Consider the following 16,248-nt stretch of genomic DNA (forward strand, 5'->3'; position numbering starts at 1 on the left):
CCGCGCGGGCAGAACCCAGGCCCCGAATCACCACAGTCGTCGGCCCCCGACCGGCCTGCAGGGAGCCGCGGGGCCGCAGTGGCCCGGAGGCGGCGTCTCCGGGTTCCTCACTGCCTGCAGGGGCTGAGAGGCCCGAGAAAACTTCCGGTCGGATTAGCGACGCCTCCTCCGTAGACCCGCTGAGCCGCTCGAGCCCCGGCTCCGGGGAATCCGCTTCGGGGCCTTTTTCAGTCAGTTCCTGGCTGGCGCCCTCCCTACCGTGCGCACAGTAGCGCCTCCAGTGACACCGGCTACGCCCTGCGGGACTGTGAGATGCCGGCGGGCAGCCACCCCACGCCACAAGGGGTTTATTCCTCAGGAGACCCCCCGAGGGATCTCGGTCCCACGTCTTGGCCAAGACTGGGGTTTCCTGCCTGTCCTCACAGCTTGAGCCGCGCTGCTGGGAGAGTGGTGAGCGGTGCTGCCTCCGCGGGATGCGAATAGCCAGCGTCCCTGACGGCTGAACACGCGGGCACTGTCTTAGCGCTTTGCTGGCCTGCGTGTCTTCTTTCCCCACGGAGCTGTGCCATGGCCTCTGCCCCCCTAAAACACGGGGGCCAGTTGGCAGGAGCTCCTGACACATTATAGTTACAGGTTTGGGGATTTGCTCGCCTGCTTGTCTTGTCAGATTCGTCGTGGGAACATCGTCGCCCTGTCTGTGGCTTGCTGCTTTCACGGTCTTGCTGGCCTCTGCAGGAGCAGATATGCTTACGGTTGATGGGGTCTGATTCATCAGGTCTTTTTTTATATATACACATTTTCCCTGGGTCCTGTTTAGTAAACCGTTCCCTGCCAAGGGAACCTTTCCTGGGACTTCGGAGTCCCAAAGTCTCCTCAAAAACTGCTTTAGACCGTCAACCTCTATGTCTCATGAGGCACCTCCAATTAATTTTTGTGTGTAGTGTGAGGTAGAAATAAAGCTGTTCTCCCCGCCCCCAAACATTGATCCTATTTTCTTTCCACGAGGACATGTTTTCATTGAAAGCGAACTCACCGGGTCAGCTGTTCGGCAGTTTCAGGGTCTCGGTCCATTTATCTGGTTGTGTCTCCTGATGCCACTGGCACATTGCGCGGTCCGAAGGGGCTCAGAGTCGGTCCTCACGTCGGTAGCGTAGCGTCAGCCCCCCCCCCCGCCCCCCGGGTCTGTGCGTTTTCACACAGCGCAGTACGTTTTGAAACGACTAACTCATCAGACCGTCACCCAGACCCAGACACGCGTTCACTTCATCCCTCTCACCTCAGGGTGGGGCACGTCCCTCTCCCCGCCCCGTCCCCCAGGGGTCTAAGGGCCTCTCTCGCACCGAACCGGCCCCCCCAAGGTGAATGAGGCTCCGGTTGTCTGCAGGGCGGATGAACAGGCCCAGCGTCGTGGGAAAGCTACAGGGGCCGCAGGTTGTGGCGGAGACCCGGGGTCCAGCTGGGCCGCCCGGCCTTCCTTGAGGCGGTCTCCGTCCGCGCGCCTCGGCGGCCGCGTCCCTCGGGGTCCTCCGGGCGATGCGCCCCCCCCCACGGGTCTCACGCCGGCGCCTCCCCTCCCGCGCCCTCGCGGCTCCTCGTGTCCGCCCGCGGCCGCCTCCCAAAGGTGCGTCTCCGCGGCAGCCCCGAGGTGCGGCCGGACGTGTGGACCTGGCGGGGCTCGGGGCCTCGGGGCCCTGGCGCGTCTCCCGCGGGCTCTCGTTTGGAGAGACGGGGAGGGCATGCCATCCTGAAAGGGCTCCTGGGAGGCCGGGGGACCTCCTAGAGGCCGGACGCCTCCCCCAGCGCGGGGGAAACGGTCCCTCCCGTGGGAGGCCCCCGGGAGAGGGAACTGGCACCGTCTCCCTGGTGGTCTAGTGGCTAGGATTCGGCGCTTTCACCGCCGCGGCCCGGGTTCGATTCCCGGTCAGGGAATCACCTTTTGCCCGTCGCGCGAAGGGACTTTCTTTCCTCTCCGGAGGTCCGCGCGGTGTGCGCCCCGCCCCGAGTCTCCAACTTCCGCGGGCCGGGCGGGGATGGGGGTGGCGGAGACGATACCGGGCCCCTTCTCAGGGCGCACGGTGCTTGCTGCCCTCCAGTCAACCGCCTGCAGAAGCGGCTTCAGAGGCTCCCCGGCGGCCAGCTCGGGTATATGCTCCGCCGCAGAGCTTCAGATCCTGCGGGGATGCCCCAGGGGCGCAGATCCGGCTCTGCTCCGAAAAACTGAGCTCCGGGGGCCAAGCCACGTCGCGGTGTTGGTGTGCACCCCGGACAGCGGCCGGTGGGCCCAGCTCCCGCAGCTCGGCTCTTGCTGAGCATAAAAGGCTTGCTACGCGTTCGCGCGTTCGCGTTCGGAACAGGCGCCTGGACCCGACGGCCGCGAGAGTTGGGAGGAAGAGCCGCGGTGGGAGGGGTGCGGTCCTCCTCCAGGGCCGTCCCATTCGCAGATTGAGCGGTGTAGGGAAGTGAGGTTACTGACCCAACAAAGGCAGCAGGTGAGGTGTGCACAAGATGGAAAACTCTTACTGCTTCCTTCAGCCGAAGGTAAGAGTAAACATCAACACCAGGACATCAAAAACGATGATACCGCAGGCAGATCCCACAGTTTCTTCCGGGGCCGTTGCATTTAAACCTTGTAGACTCTTCCCAGGCGCTGGGCATACTTTCCCATTTTACCTTTGATACTGACTCCGAACACCTGTGGGGATGAAAGCGACGTCTATCCTGAAGCACGAAGACAGCAGCGGGGCCCGGGGAGGTCTGTGCACCCAGGCTGCAGACGCAGCAGGTGCGGTAGGAGACGCGGCAGCGCGGGGGTGCGGGGCGGGGGCGTTGGATGCGGTGGGTGCGAGCGGCTGCTGAAAGGCGGACGGTCTAGGCGGCGAACTCGTGGATTCAGGTGAGGCGGGGCGGAGGGGGGTGAGTAGCCTGAAGTCTTTTGGGAAGCGGTTTGGAGGAATGGCGAGGGTTGAGTGGCGATCAAGTTGGTGACCCTGTGCGTCTGAGGCCGCTAGCCGGTCCTCCCCCCAAACCCCCCGCGGGGGTCCTAGGATTCTGAGTGTGGGTCTTCCGGGGGAGCTCCGTCTGGTGCATTCTGGCTGCTCTTGCCCCCTGCGGGTCCCTCGAGCGTGGGGGACTCAGCTGCACGAATGCTGTGGGTCGGGACCGGGGCTGGCGCTTTCCCGCGACGTCTCCCAGTCCCGGACTGATGCCGGCTCTTCCGTGGCGTCACCCGGTTCTCCTCCTGCCTTCTCGGGCCGCACTGCCACTTCCCTTGTGCCCGCGCTGGTGACCGGGAGTCGCCGAGCTCAGAGTTGGCGGACGCCTATCACCGGCCTCCTGCTGGTTTTCTTTCCTTAGCAGCAAAATTGCGATGGTCCCGAGAGCCTTTCCGGAAACCCTGGGGCTCGCGCCCTCCCCTCTCCCACGGGCCTAACCTTGGGCCGAGAGTCCCAGAATCACTCGCCCAAGTAAGTGAGGTGTTTTTGTTTTGTTTTGTTTTTTTGCCCCCTGTGTGCTTTGCGGATCTTTCCTCCTGGGGTTGTCAAACGGAGGGCCAAACTTGCTCCTTTCCCCTTTTGTTGGTTCATACTCAGACCCAGGGCTTGTGCGCAGTGTGGCATCGAGAGGCTGCTTTTGAAGAGACGTTCCGCGGATGGAGCGTGGATGCTGTATTGCAGGTGAGACCACCTGGCTCTGGCAGGCCAGCGGGCAAGCCGGCACCGGAGGTTCTCGCAGGCTTCCTTCCCTGGTGTTTCACTCCAAGAAGTCCAGGAATTTTAAGTCCATTCCTGTCATCCTGGGTAACCTAATGGTAGACTTCTCAAAGTAAGAGAATACAGGCTATTTCATTTTCGATTGCAAAGTCTTTTTGGTGTTCGTTTGTATGTTTTTCCTTAAGCTGGTCGGGATCTTTGAGAGAGAGAGAGAGAGAGAGAGAGAGAGAGCCTAAAGGTAGATGGCAACCTTACCACTAACATTTGCAGGTGCCAGTGCAAAGAGTAAAAAAGAGAGGCAACAAAGCTCCTTAGGCTGCTGGGTGGATTGCCAGGGTAGCTTATTTTGTCTTCTATTCGTGGTCCTCGAGGGCCAGGAACAAGGAAATCGACTTCTCAGTCCCAGGCTCGCGCTAGAAGGATTATAGCAGGTCCTCACTACAATAAGGTGGGATTCCCAAGGTCTAACTAAGCCCTTGGGGGTAGGGGTGATCATATCTAGTCCTGCCCCTTCCGGTCCCAGGGCTCTTTGGACAAGGCGGCCTTGGCGCTACAAATAATATAAGGAAAAGGAATGTTGAAAAAGCCCTTGAGAATAAATAAATAAGGAAGGAAGCCCAGAAGCCAGCAGGCACCTGGCTGGCTCACTGGGTAGACCATGGGACTCTTGATCCTTGGGGTTCTAAGTTCCAGCCCCACGATTGCGCGTAGAGATGACTTAAAAATAAAATCTTTAAAGATGAAATAAAATACTTATAAGCCCCTGAGGAAATGTGGCCACGGGCTTGACCTCTAGTGAATTTAGCCTTGAGTACACATAGCCCGGGTAGTATGGGAAACCTTAGGCCATCAACTTGTTTCCCAGTCTTAACAAACCCCAAGAGCCTGCCAGAGGATGACATATTCTAAGGAGAACATATTCATCCTGGTGCTGTAGGGGTACCCTCCAATGACATTTATTTCAAGAGAATCAACTAGCATCTCAAATTCAGTTATGAGACATAAGAACAAAATCTCATGTATCTGGAATTTTAGAGATGCTTCTATCAATCCTTGTATCAAAGCAGACATGAAGACGGAAATTAGGAAATAATTCTGAATCAAACAAAACTGAAAATACTACAGCTACTGCCCATGAGGTGGCAAAACCAGTCTTCGAGGACAATACACAGCTTTAAATGTAAATCAGGACGATTAGGGCGGATCCCTAATGAGCCAAACCTCCATCTCAAAAAGTTACAAAAAGAATGACAAGAACAGCAGAAGCAGATGGGACCAGAAATGAAATAGAAAAGCAGGAATTTGAAACTTAGAAATAAATGTTAAAATTTTAAAAAGAAATAAAATGAAAAAAGAACATTGGAAATAAATATACAAAAGAGAAAAGTGAACGGTTGGATCTTTGAAAAGACTGCTCTGATAAAACCGGGAAGAGGAAAGAAGGAAGTCACGACTATTGAACTGCTAGACATAAGGAAACAATACGTGAATATCATAAACACGTGTATGCCAACCAATTAAAGGCTTTAGAGGAAATGTAGGTATATTGCCATAGCGATTTGGGCAGGGGTGGGGAGGAGGACTAGTCCTACAAGCTTCACATTTAAAAAAAAAAAAAAATTAGAATTCAAAAGTCTTCCAGCAAATAAAGCTCAAGGACCAAAAAAGTTCATTAGAAGAAGTGACTCCAAAAGCAAAGAAATTCTAAAAACATCAAAGAGCGGCAGAATTCCTCAACTTGGTGTTATGAGTTTGGGTTGAAACCAAAAACTCCAGAAAGGCAATTTGTGAGAAACAGAAATGAGAGGCCCGACTTATTGCTGAATATCCATAGCTTCAAAAATTATTTAAAATACTGAATCGCGGGGCGCCTGGGTGGCTCAGTAGTTGAGCATCTGCCTCTGGCTCGGGTTGTCATCCTGGGGGGAGAGGGGGTCCAGGGATTGAGTCCCGCATCAGGATCCCCACAGGGAGCCTGCTTCTCCCTTTGCCCATGTCTCTGCCTCTCTCTGTGTCTCTCTTGAATAAATTAATAAAAGCTTTTTTAAAAAAATGAAGTACTGAATCAAGATATATATTTTTTAAATATGTCGTGATGAAATTGGTCTTACACCAGGGAAACAGTTGATTATCATTAGAAAATAGAGTAATTCATCACATTAACGACTTAGAGAGGAAAATCATAATCACTAAAAACACAGAAAAGGTGTTTGAAAAAATTCATTATCAGCTTATGATTTTTAAAAGCCTCTTAGCATAACAGGAATAGAAGGAGCAGCCCTAATCTGCTAAAGGGAAGCTTCCAAACTAAAAACAAACAAAAAACCTTCAGCGTGTTAGAGTTGATGATAAGATGACCTTCTCCACCACCACCCTACCAATTAGGAACCATCAGGAAGCAGACAAATAGGCCCCCTGCAACCACTTCTCTTCCCCACTGTGATGGAGATCTTAGCCAGTAAGAAAACGCAAGAAAAGGTATGAGAAGTGAAAATGAAAAATGAATACTATAATTATTTACATCTATGGAATAAGTTACTAAAAGTATTAAGGAGAATCGAGTTTCTTTGGTATGTCCACAAATAGAATCAGAGAAAGCGGGCTAAATTGAGGATTCAAAAAACAAAGGTATTAAAAACATTATAAATGTTCAATGACTATAGCATATAATAATTCGATCCCATGTAGGAGGTGGGGGGGGGGGGTTGACAAGGGAGGATGAAATGTGATCCCTATCTCCACCATAAGCAAAATCACTTCTAACATGGATCAGGCACCAAAATGTGAGACGATAAGGCAGATGATTTTAGTTGGTATTAATGTAGCAGCGTATTCCCATGATCCCAAGCGTAAGCAAGGATCTAAAAAATAAGACAGAAAGACTAATTCTTAATGAAGAGGCTGAATCTCTGTCCATCACAACACAGAATCGAGAGTAAAAGGTCAAGTCACAATTTGGGCGAACTTATTTGCAGTCAGCATAATCAACTGGTACCGAAGATACTTAATGAGATCTTGCAAAACAAGAAGAAAAAGTCAGACCTATAGGAAAATCACCAAGGTTGGGAAAGAAACAGGAGAAAATTCAACTGGCTAACAAATACATAATGGTGCTCAAATCCATTACCCCTAAGGGCTTTCACAATGAAACCCTAATGATAGAACACTACAGAGAGGAAAAATAACACCACCACCACTAAGGATTAAATGGGAGTAGGGGGACACTTCTGGGCGTCTCAGCGGTTGAGAGTCTGCCTTGGGCTCAGGGCGTGATCCCGGACTTCCCAGGATCCAGTCCCGCACTGGGCTCCCTGCAGGGAGCCTGCTTCTCCCTCTGCCTTCTCTCTGTGTCTCTGATGAATAAATAAATAAAATCATTAGAAAAATAAATAAATGGAAGTAGGGGATGAGGTAGAAGGTTATGACCCAGTAAAGCATGGGAGTGATCTATTTTACCTCTTCATCTGTGTGTAGATTACACAGGTGTGTGCGTTGTAATCTTTTGTGATATGATACATACAGGTTCTGTGCACTTTACCTTATGTTTGTTACAATTTTTCAACAACACCCCCTCCCCGCCAGCCTCAGTCCTCCCAACCCCCAGTCCTCCCCAGGGCACCCCCAATGAATGACAGAGAGGATGTTGTTGAGATTCCAAGATTTTGTTTCAAGAGAAAGATGTGGACATTACTCTTTATGACATACCTCCAAAGACAACCCTATGCAGACCAGGCCCATGAAGTTGACTTTTGGGTTGATGTGAGCTCAGAGACTGCTCTCCAAGAACCAACCCTAATTGAAAATACCTATAAAGGCTAAATTCCTTTAGTCCTATTATTGGAATACTCTGAAAAGGCTACTGTAGGCAGGAGCCTCCTTTGCTTTCTCCTTGTTTATTTCACAACTCTTTTTCCTCCTCTCCCTCTCCTCTAAGCTTTCCAGAAATTTCTCCTGCAGTCCTGTCCTTGTGGGTCTCCTCCCTGCCCCCCCACCCCCACCCCACCAACTTCCTCCAGCTTCCTCCTTGAAGATGGAGAAGGAAGAGGGGGAGGAAGGGGAGACCGCCTGAATAGGAAACAAGCATCTCACAGGCCAGGAAGAGGGGAAGGAAAGGAGGCAAGGACAATGGGTCTCAGCAAACAGTAAAGGGGAAATCTGGGGGATGGTACAGCCCTTAAAACCTTTACTCCACCCAGTGAGTGAGTCATCCATCATTTCCTTTACATGAATCAGAACTCCTCCTCCCTGCCCAGACCCCCACCATCTAAATCCCAATTCCTGTTTCCAGAGAAAAGTGTGTATCACTGTTCAGAATGTATTCATTAAAATTTCGGATTTCCAAGAGTTTAAAAATAATGGCTGAAACAACTTCTGTGGTTCTAACGTAGTATCGCCATCATTCTATACTCAAAGGTACAAGGACATCTACGGGAATAACAAAATTCTTGAAATTGAACAAATTTCAAGTTATTTTTAAAATTTTTAAAGAAAAAATGTGTCTATTTATTTGAGAGAGAGACAGAGACAGAGACGGGGGGGGGGGGGGAGGTTGAGAGAGCCTGAGCTGGGGAAGGAGCAGAAGGAAAGGGAGAAGCCAAATCCCCCTGAGCAGGGCCCCCCAGGCGGGCTGGATCCCAGGACCCCGAAATCACCACCTGAGCTCAGGGCAGCCGCCTTAACCAACTCAGGCGCCCCTAAAATCAAGTTTATTTTTTAAATGGCAAGGGGGGAACCTCCTCCAATGTCACTGATCTTCGATTTTAAGCTATTGTTAGGCAGGTGAATCCTCCAAAGATTTTCCGGTGAAAATGAATCACCCGACGTGTCTAACGCAGTGGTGCCCTCGAATCCGAATCCTTTCCGAGGAGCTTCCAAGAGCCAGAAAACAAACCCGGTCAACAGTCCCCAGAGTCTTTAGTTCCTTCTCTCTTTTTAAAAATAGACTCTCCGGGCTGACACCTGTTGGGGCGCATCACGCGGCCGGCGGCCTCCTCCCGGGGAAACGCGACGCGCCCGCAGGAGGAGCTCAGGCCGCGGCGGGCGCCGACGGCAACCAGCTGGGCGGCAGGTGTGGGGGCGGCGGCGCGACCGGGGGCCTGGGGGCGCAGCTCCCCTCGCGTCCACGCGGGTCCCTCTCCGCCTGCCTCTGCCTTCCTCGGGCGGCCGGCGCTGCCGACCTCCCCCCTCCCCCCGGGGGGTGTCTGCGGGACCCCGCGGCAGCTCTCCTCCGGGGACCTTCCTGTCTCCATCCTCGCTCGGTGGTGGTGAGACGTGGACCAACAGGCGACCCAGGCCCAGCACGCGCATCAGTGACCCGGTGGCTCTTTGGGTTCCGTGGGTCCTCCAGGGCTGGAGGCTGGAAGTAACTGTGGTCTTAGGTCCAAATGGTCTACACCGCAACCCCCGCGGAGACACCTGCTCGTGGCAAGGTAAGAACTCGCGCGTGAGGTGGTTGCTGTGCCGCGCGCCAAATGCTCTTCCACGTAGGCCCAACCCCGGTGTAGATCGACTCCTTATTGCTCATGGATTCCCCTCCTCAGAGTTGCCCTGAGGACTTGGGGTCTCATTTCCCTGCTCCTGGAGGCCAGAATCACGAAATCACGGGACTTGCCCTGTGTGACGGGAAAGCAAGGAGGGGACGCCTGGTGGGAGGTCACAGGTCTGGGTGGAATAAAAAGACAAGCGAGGCAGGATGCATTGACCGGGAATCGAACCCGGGTCTCCCGCGTGGGAGGCGAGAATTCTACCACTGAACCATCAATGCTGCGCTCGGACAGCTACCCCGGGTAGGTCGGTCTGTAGAAAGAACTTCCAGAGTGACCCCGGGGTGGGGCGGAGGAAACGAACACGCTCCACAACAGGTCTACGCGGTCGTCTTTGGAAGACTGAGCTAACAAACCCACAGGCACTCGAACCAAAAGCTTGAGAAGGAGACTTCCATCAGACAACAGCACGACGTGGTGTTTGAACCAAATAGCAAAATCAGCTGTTTCGTTGGCTCACCCCACTACTCTGAGAAAGGCTCTTTCCTACTGTACGGCAGAGCCCTGCAAGAAAACGTTGGGAATTCATCCGGACCCCTTGAGGACTACCCCAGACCTTCAACCCTCAACCTCGGGCTGTCACCTTAGAGAGTCTGACAAAAGTTGCCTCGCTTGCCAGTTTAGGCAAGTGAAATCTCTAAGGGGGTGGGGGTGGTGGTGGACGGGGAGACGCAGAAGCAGATTGGAATTAGAAGAAGGAAAGCCAAAAAAAAAAAAAGAAGAAGAAGAAGAATCTCTCTATGCTTCAAGTCATCAAGGGACCAATATGTGAACAGTTCAACCATCAATAGTTTTCTAAAAATCAGCCTGCTCCTTATATGGTCAATACGCCAAGGCGTGTGCTTCATATGCATCTCAGAGTCAGCAAATGCAGCAGGGATTCCAGTTTAGGAGATTAGAGTCTCCCAGGATCGATTAGTTATCCATCACAAGCCTACTATTAATCTCGTCAAAATTATGATACAACGCATATCCATCGAAATGCTTTGAACAGCTGAAAAGGCAAACGCGCGCAATTGTTATCATGATCACAAGACTGACTTCTAGTTCTTGTGCAAAAGGACGGTTCGAAAGAATTCATTCCATTGACCGAAATGCATCCCTCCATCAGCTCTGTTTTGATTCGGGGGCTTTCCTTCTTCTTCTTCTTCTTTTTTTTTTTTTTTTTGGCTTTCCTTCTTCTAAGTCTCCTTCTCAAGCTTTTGGTTCGAGTGCCTGTGGGTTTGTTAGCTCAGTCTTCCAAAGACGACCGCGTAGACCTGTTGTGGAGCGTGTTCGTTTCCTCCGCCCCACCCCGGGGTCACTCTGGAAGTTCTTTCTACAGACCGACCTACCCGGGGTAGCTGTCCGAGCGCAGCATTGATGGTTCAGTGGTAGAATTCTCGCCTCCCACGCGGGAGACCCGGGTTCGATTCCCGGTCAATGCATCCTGCCTCGCTTGTCTTTTTATTCCACCCAGACCTGTGACCTCCCACCAGGCGTCCCCTCCTTGCTTTCCCGTCACACAGGGCAAGTCCCGTGATTTCGTGATTCTGGCCTCCAGGAGCAGGGAAATGAGACCCCAAGTCCTCAGGGCAACTCTGAGGAGAGGAATCCATGAGCAATAAGGAGTCGATCTACACTGGGGTTGGGCCTACGTGGAAGAGCATTTGGCGCGCGGCACAGCAACCACCTCACGCGCGAGTTCTTACCTTGCCACGAGCAGGTGTCTCCGCGGGGGTTGCGGTGTAGACCATTTGGACCTAAGACCACAGTTACTTCCAGCCTCCAGCCCTGGAGGACCCACGGAACCCAAAGAGCCACCGGGTCACTGATGCGCGTGCTGGGCCTGGGGTCGCCTGTTGGTCCACGTCTCACCACCACCGAGCGAGGATGGAGACAGGAAGGTCCCCGGAGGAGAGCTGCCGCGGGGTCCCGCAGACACCCCCCGGGGGGGAGGGGGGAGGTCGGCAGCGCCGGCCGCCCGAGGAAGGCAGAGGCAGGCGGAGAGGGACCCGCGTGGACGCGAGGGGAGCTGCGCCCCGAAGCCCCGGGTCGCGCCGCCGCCCCCACACCTGCCGCCCAGCTGGTTGCCGTCGGCGGCCGCCGCGGCCTGAGCTCCTCCTGCGGGCGCGTCGCGTTTCCCCGGGAGGAGGCCGCCGGCCGGGCGATGCGCCCCAACAGGTGTCAGCCCGGAGAGTCTATTTTTAAAAAGGGAGAAGGAACTAAAGACTCTGGGGACTGTTGACCGGGTTTGTTTTCTGGCTCTTGGAAGCTCCTCGGAAAGGATTCGGATTCGAGGGCACCACTGCGTTAGACACGTCGGGTGATTCATTTTCACCGGAAAATCTTTGGAGGATTCACCTGCCTAACAATAGCTTAAAATCGAAGATCAGTGACATTGGAGGAGGTTCCCCCCTTGCCATTTAAAAAAATAAACTTGATTTTAGGGGCGCCTGAGTTGGTTAAGGCGGCTGCCCTGAGCACAGTGGTGATTTCGGGGTCCTGGGATCCAGCCCGCCTGGGGGGCCCTGCTCAGGGGGATTTGGCTTCTCCCTTTCCTTCTGCTCCTTCCCCAGCTCAGGCTCTCTCAACCCCCACCCCCTCCTTCTCTGTCTCTGTCTCTCTCTCAAATAAATAGACACAATTTTTCTTTAAAAATTTTAAAAATAACTTGAAATTTGTTCAATTTCAAGAATTTTGTTATTCCCGTAGATGTCCTTGTACCTTTGAGTATAGAATGATGGCGATACTACGTTAGAACCACAGAAGTTGTTTCAGCCATTATTTTTAAACTCTTGGAAATCCGAAATTTTAATGAATACATTCTGAACAGTGATACACACTTTTCTCTGGAAACAGGAATTGGGATTTAGATGGTGGGGGTCTGGGCAGGGAGGAGGAGTTCTGATTCATGTAAAGGAAATGATGGATGACTCACTCACTGGGTGGAGTAAAGGTTTTAAGGGCTGTACCATCCCCCAGATTTCCCCTTTACTGTTTGCTGAGACCCATTGTCCTTGCCTCCTTTCCTTCCCCTCTTCCTGGCCTGTGAGATGCTTGTTTCCTATTCAGGCGGTCTCCCCTTCCTCCCCCTCTTCCTTCTCCATCTTCAAGGAGGAAGCTGGAGGAAGTTGGTGGGGTGGGGGTGGGGGGGCAGGGAGGAGACCCACAAGGACAGGACTGCAGGAGAAATTTCTGGAAAGCTTAGAGGAGAGGGAGAGGAGGAAAAAGAGTTGTGAAATAAACAAGGAGAAAGCAAAGGAGGCTCCTGCCTACAGTAGCCTTTTCAGAGTATTCCAATAATAGGACTAAAGGAATTTAGCCTTTACAGGTATTTTCAATTAGGGTTGGTTCTTGGAGAGCAGTCTCTGAGCTCACATCAACCCAAAAGTCAACTTCATGGGCCTGGTCTGCATAGGGTTGTCTTTGGAGGTATGTCATAAAGAGTAATGTCCACATCTTTCTCTTGAAACAAAATCTTGGAATCTCAACAACATCCTCTCTGTCATTCATTGGGGGTGGCCTGGGGAGGACTGGGGGTTGGGAGGACTGAGGCTGGCGGGGAGGGGGTGTTGTTGAAAAATTGTAACAAACATAAGGTAAAGTGCACAGAACCTGTATGTATCATATCACAAAAGATTACAACGCACACGCCTGTGTAATCTACACACAGATGAAGAGGTAAAATAGTATCACTCCCATGCTTTACTGGGTCATAACCTTCTACCTCATCCCCTACTTCCATTTATTTATTTTTCTAATGATTTTATTTATTTATTCATCAGAGACACAGAGAGAAGGCAGAGGGAGAAGCAGGCTCCCTGCAGGCTTCCCTGGATCCTGGGAAGTCCGGGATCATGCCCTGAGCCCAAGGCAGACTCTCAACCGCTGAGACGCCCAGAAGTGTCCCCCTACTCCCATTTAATCCTTAGTGGTGGTGGTGTTATTTTTCCTCTCTGTAGTGTTCTATCATTAGGGTTTCATTGTGAAAGCCCTTAGGGGTAATGAATTTGAGCACCATTATGTATTTGTTAGCCAGCTGAATTTTCCCTGTTTCTTTCCCAACCTTGGTGATTTTCCTATAGGTCTGACTTTTTCTTCTTGTTTTGCAAGATCTCATTAAGTATCTTCGGTACCAGTTGATTATGCTGACTGCAAATAAGTTCGCCCAAATTGTGACTTGACCTTTTACTCTCGATTCTGTGTTGTGATGGACAGAGATTCAGCCTCTTCATTAAGAATTAGTCTTTCTGTCTTATTTTTTAGATCCTTGCTTACGCTTGGGATCATGGGAATACGCTGCTACATTAATACCAACTAAAATCATCTGCCTTATCGTCTCACATTTTGGTGCCTGATCCATGTTAGAAGTGATTTTGCTTATGGTGGAGATAGGGATCACATTTCATCCTCCCTTGTCAACCACCCCCCCCCACCTCCTACATGGGATCGAATTATTATATGCTATAATCATTGAACATTTATAATGTTTTTAATTCCTTTGTTTTTTGAATCCTCAATTTAGCCCGCTTTCTCTGATTCTATTTGTGGACATATCAAAGAAACTCGATTCTCCTTAATGCTTTTAGTAACTTATTCCATAGATGTAAATAATTATAGTATTCATTTTTCATTTTCACTTCTCATACCTTTTCTTGCGTTTTCTTACTGGCTAAGATCTCCATCACAGTGGGGAAGAGAAGTGGTTGCAGGGGGCCTATTTGTCTGCTTCCTGATGGTTCCTAATTGGTAGGGTGGTGGTGGAGAAGGTCATCTTATCATCAACTCTAACACGCTGAAGGTTTTTTGTTTGTTTTTAGTTTGGAAGCTTCCCTTTAGCAGATTAGGGCTGCTCCTTCTATTCCTGTTATGCTAAGAGGCTTTTAAAAATCATAAGCTGATAATGAATTTTTTCAAACACCTTTTCTGTGTTTTTAGTGATTATGATTTTCCTCTCTAAGTCGTTAATGTGATGAATTACTCTATTTTCTAATGATAATCAACTGTTTCCCTGGTGTAAGACCAATTTCATCACGACATATTTAAAAAATATATATCTTGATTCAGTACTTCATTTTTTTAAAAAAGCTTTTATTAATTTATTCAAGAGAGACACAGAGAGAGGCAGAGACATGGGCAAAGGGAGAAGCAGGCTCCCTGTGGGGATCCTGATGCGGGACTCAATCCCTGGACCCCCTCTCCCCCCAGGATGACAACCCGAGCCAGAGGCAGATGCTCAACTACTGAGCCACCCAGGCGCCCCGCGATTCAGTATTTTAAATAATTTTTGAAGCTATGGATATTCAGCAATAAGTCGGGCCTCTCATTTCTGTTTCTCACAAATTGCCTTTCTGGAGTTTTTGGTTTCAACCCAAACTCATAACACCAAGTTGAGGAATTCTGCCGCTCTTTGATGTTTTTAGAATTTCTTTGCTTTTGGAGTCACTTCTTCTAATGAACTTTTTTGGTCCTTGAGCTTTATTTGCTGGAAGACTTTTGAATTCTAATTTTTTTTTTTTTTTAAATGTGAAGCTTGTAGGACTAGTCCTCCTCCCCACCCCTGCCCAAATCGCTATGGCAATATACCTACATTTCCTCTAAAGCCTTTAATTGGTTGGCATACACGTGTTTATGATATTCACGTATTGTTTCCTTATGTCTAGCAGTTCAATAGTCGTGACTTCCTTCTTTCCTCTTCCCGGTTTTATCAGAGCAGTCTTTTCAAAGATCCAACCGTTCACTTTTCTCTTTTGTATATTTATTTCCAATGTTCTTTTTTCATTTTATTTCTTTTTAAAATTTTAACATTTATTTCTAAGTTTCAAATTCCTGCTTTTCTATTTCATTTCTGGTCCCATCTGCTTCTGCTGTTCTTGTCATTCTTTTTGTAACTTTTTGAGATGGAGGTTTAGCTCATTAGGGATCCGCCCTAATCGTCCTGATTTACATTTAAAGCTGTGTATTGTCCTCGAAGACTGGTTTTGCCACCTCATGGGCAGTAGCTGTAGTATTTTCAGTTTTGTTTGATTCAGAATTATTTCCTAATTTCCGTCTTCATGTCTGCTTTGATACAAGGATTGATAGAAGCATCTCTAAAATTCCAGATACATGAGATTTTGTTCTTATGTCTCATAACTGAATTTGAGATGCTAGTTGATTCTCTTGAAATAAATGTCATTGGAGGGTACCCCTACAGCACCAGGATGAATATGTTCTCCTTAGAATATGTCATCCTCTGGCAGGCTCTTGGGGTTTGTTAAGACTGGGAAACAAGTTGATGGCCTAAGGTTTCCCATACTACCCGGGCTATGTGTACTCAAGGCTAAATTCACTAGAGGTCAAGCCCGTGGCCACATTTCCTCAGGGGCTTATAAGTATTTTATTTCATCTTTAAAGATTTTATTTTTAAGTCATCTCTACGCGCAATCGTGGGGCTGGAACTTAGAACCCCAAGGATCAAGAGTCCCATGGTCTACCCAGTGAGCCAGCCAGGTGCCTGCTGGCTTCTGGGCTTCCTTCCTTATTTATTTATTCTCAAGGGCTTTTTCAACATTCCTTTTCCTTATATTATTTGTAGCGCCAAGGCCGCCTTGTCCAAAGAGCCCTGGGACCGGAAGGGGCAGGACTAGATATGATCACCCCTACCCCCAAGGGCTTAGTTAGACCTTGGGAATCCCACCTTATTGTAGTGAGGACCTGCTATAATCCTTCTAGCGCGAGCCTGGGACTGAGAAGTCGATTTCCTTGTTCCTGGCCCTCGAGGACCACGAATAGAAGACAAAATAAGCTACCCTGGCAATCCACCCAGCAGCCTAAGGAGCTTTGTTGCCTCTCTTTTTTACTCTTTGCACTGGCACCTGCAAATGTTAGTGGTAAGGTTGCCATCTACCTTTAGGCTCTCTCTCTCTCTCTCTCTCTCTCTCTCTCAAAGATCCCGACCAGCTTAAGGAAAAACATACAAACGAACACCAAAAAGACTTTGCAATCGAAAATGAAATAGCCTGTATTCTCTT

General features: G+C 50.2%; 3 non-coding genes across 3 annotated transcripts; 2 read left to right on the plus strand and 1 right to left on the minus strand.

Annotated features, from left to right (window-relative positions):
- Positions 1 to 1,857: 1,857 nt before the first annotated feature.
- TRNAE-UUC (transfer RNA glutamic acid (anticodon UUC)) lies at positions 1,858 to 1,929 on the plus strand. Its single transcript has one exon. It is a non-coding gene; the product is annotated as a tRNA-Glu (tRNA).
- A 7,474-nt stretch (positions 1,930 to 9,403) lies between these two features.
- Positions 9,404 to 9,474, minus strand: TRNAG-CCC (transfer RNA glycine (anticodon CCC)). Its single transcript has one exon. It is a non-coding gene; the product is annotated as a tRNA-Gly (tRNA).
- Positions 9,475 to 10,609: 1,135 nt separating this feature from the next.
- TRNAG-CCC (transfer RNA glycine (anticodon CCC)) lies at positions 10,610 to 10,680 on the plus strand. Its single transcript has one exon. It is a non-coding gene; the product is annotated as a tRNA-Gly (tRNA).
- The last annotated feature ends 5,568 nt before the right edge of the window (positions 10,681 to 16,248 follow it).

This window comes from Canis lupus, chromosome 12 (assembly GCF_048164855.1).
Source record: "Canis lupus baileyi chromosome 12, mCanLup2.hap1, whole genome shotgun sequence".
In the NCBI taxonomy this organism is placed as follows: domain Eukaryota; kingdom Metazoa; phylum Chordata; class Mammalia; order Carnivora; family Canidae; genus Canis; species Canis lupus.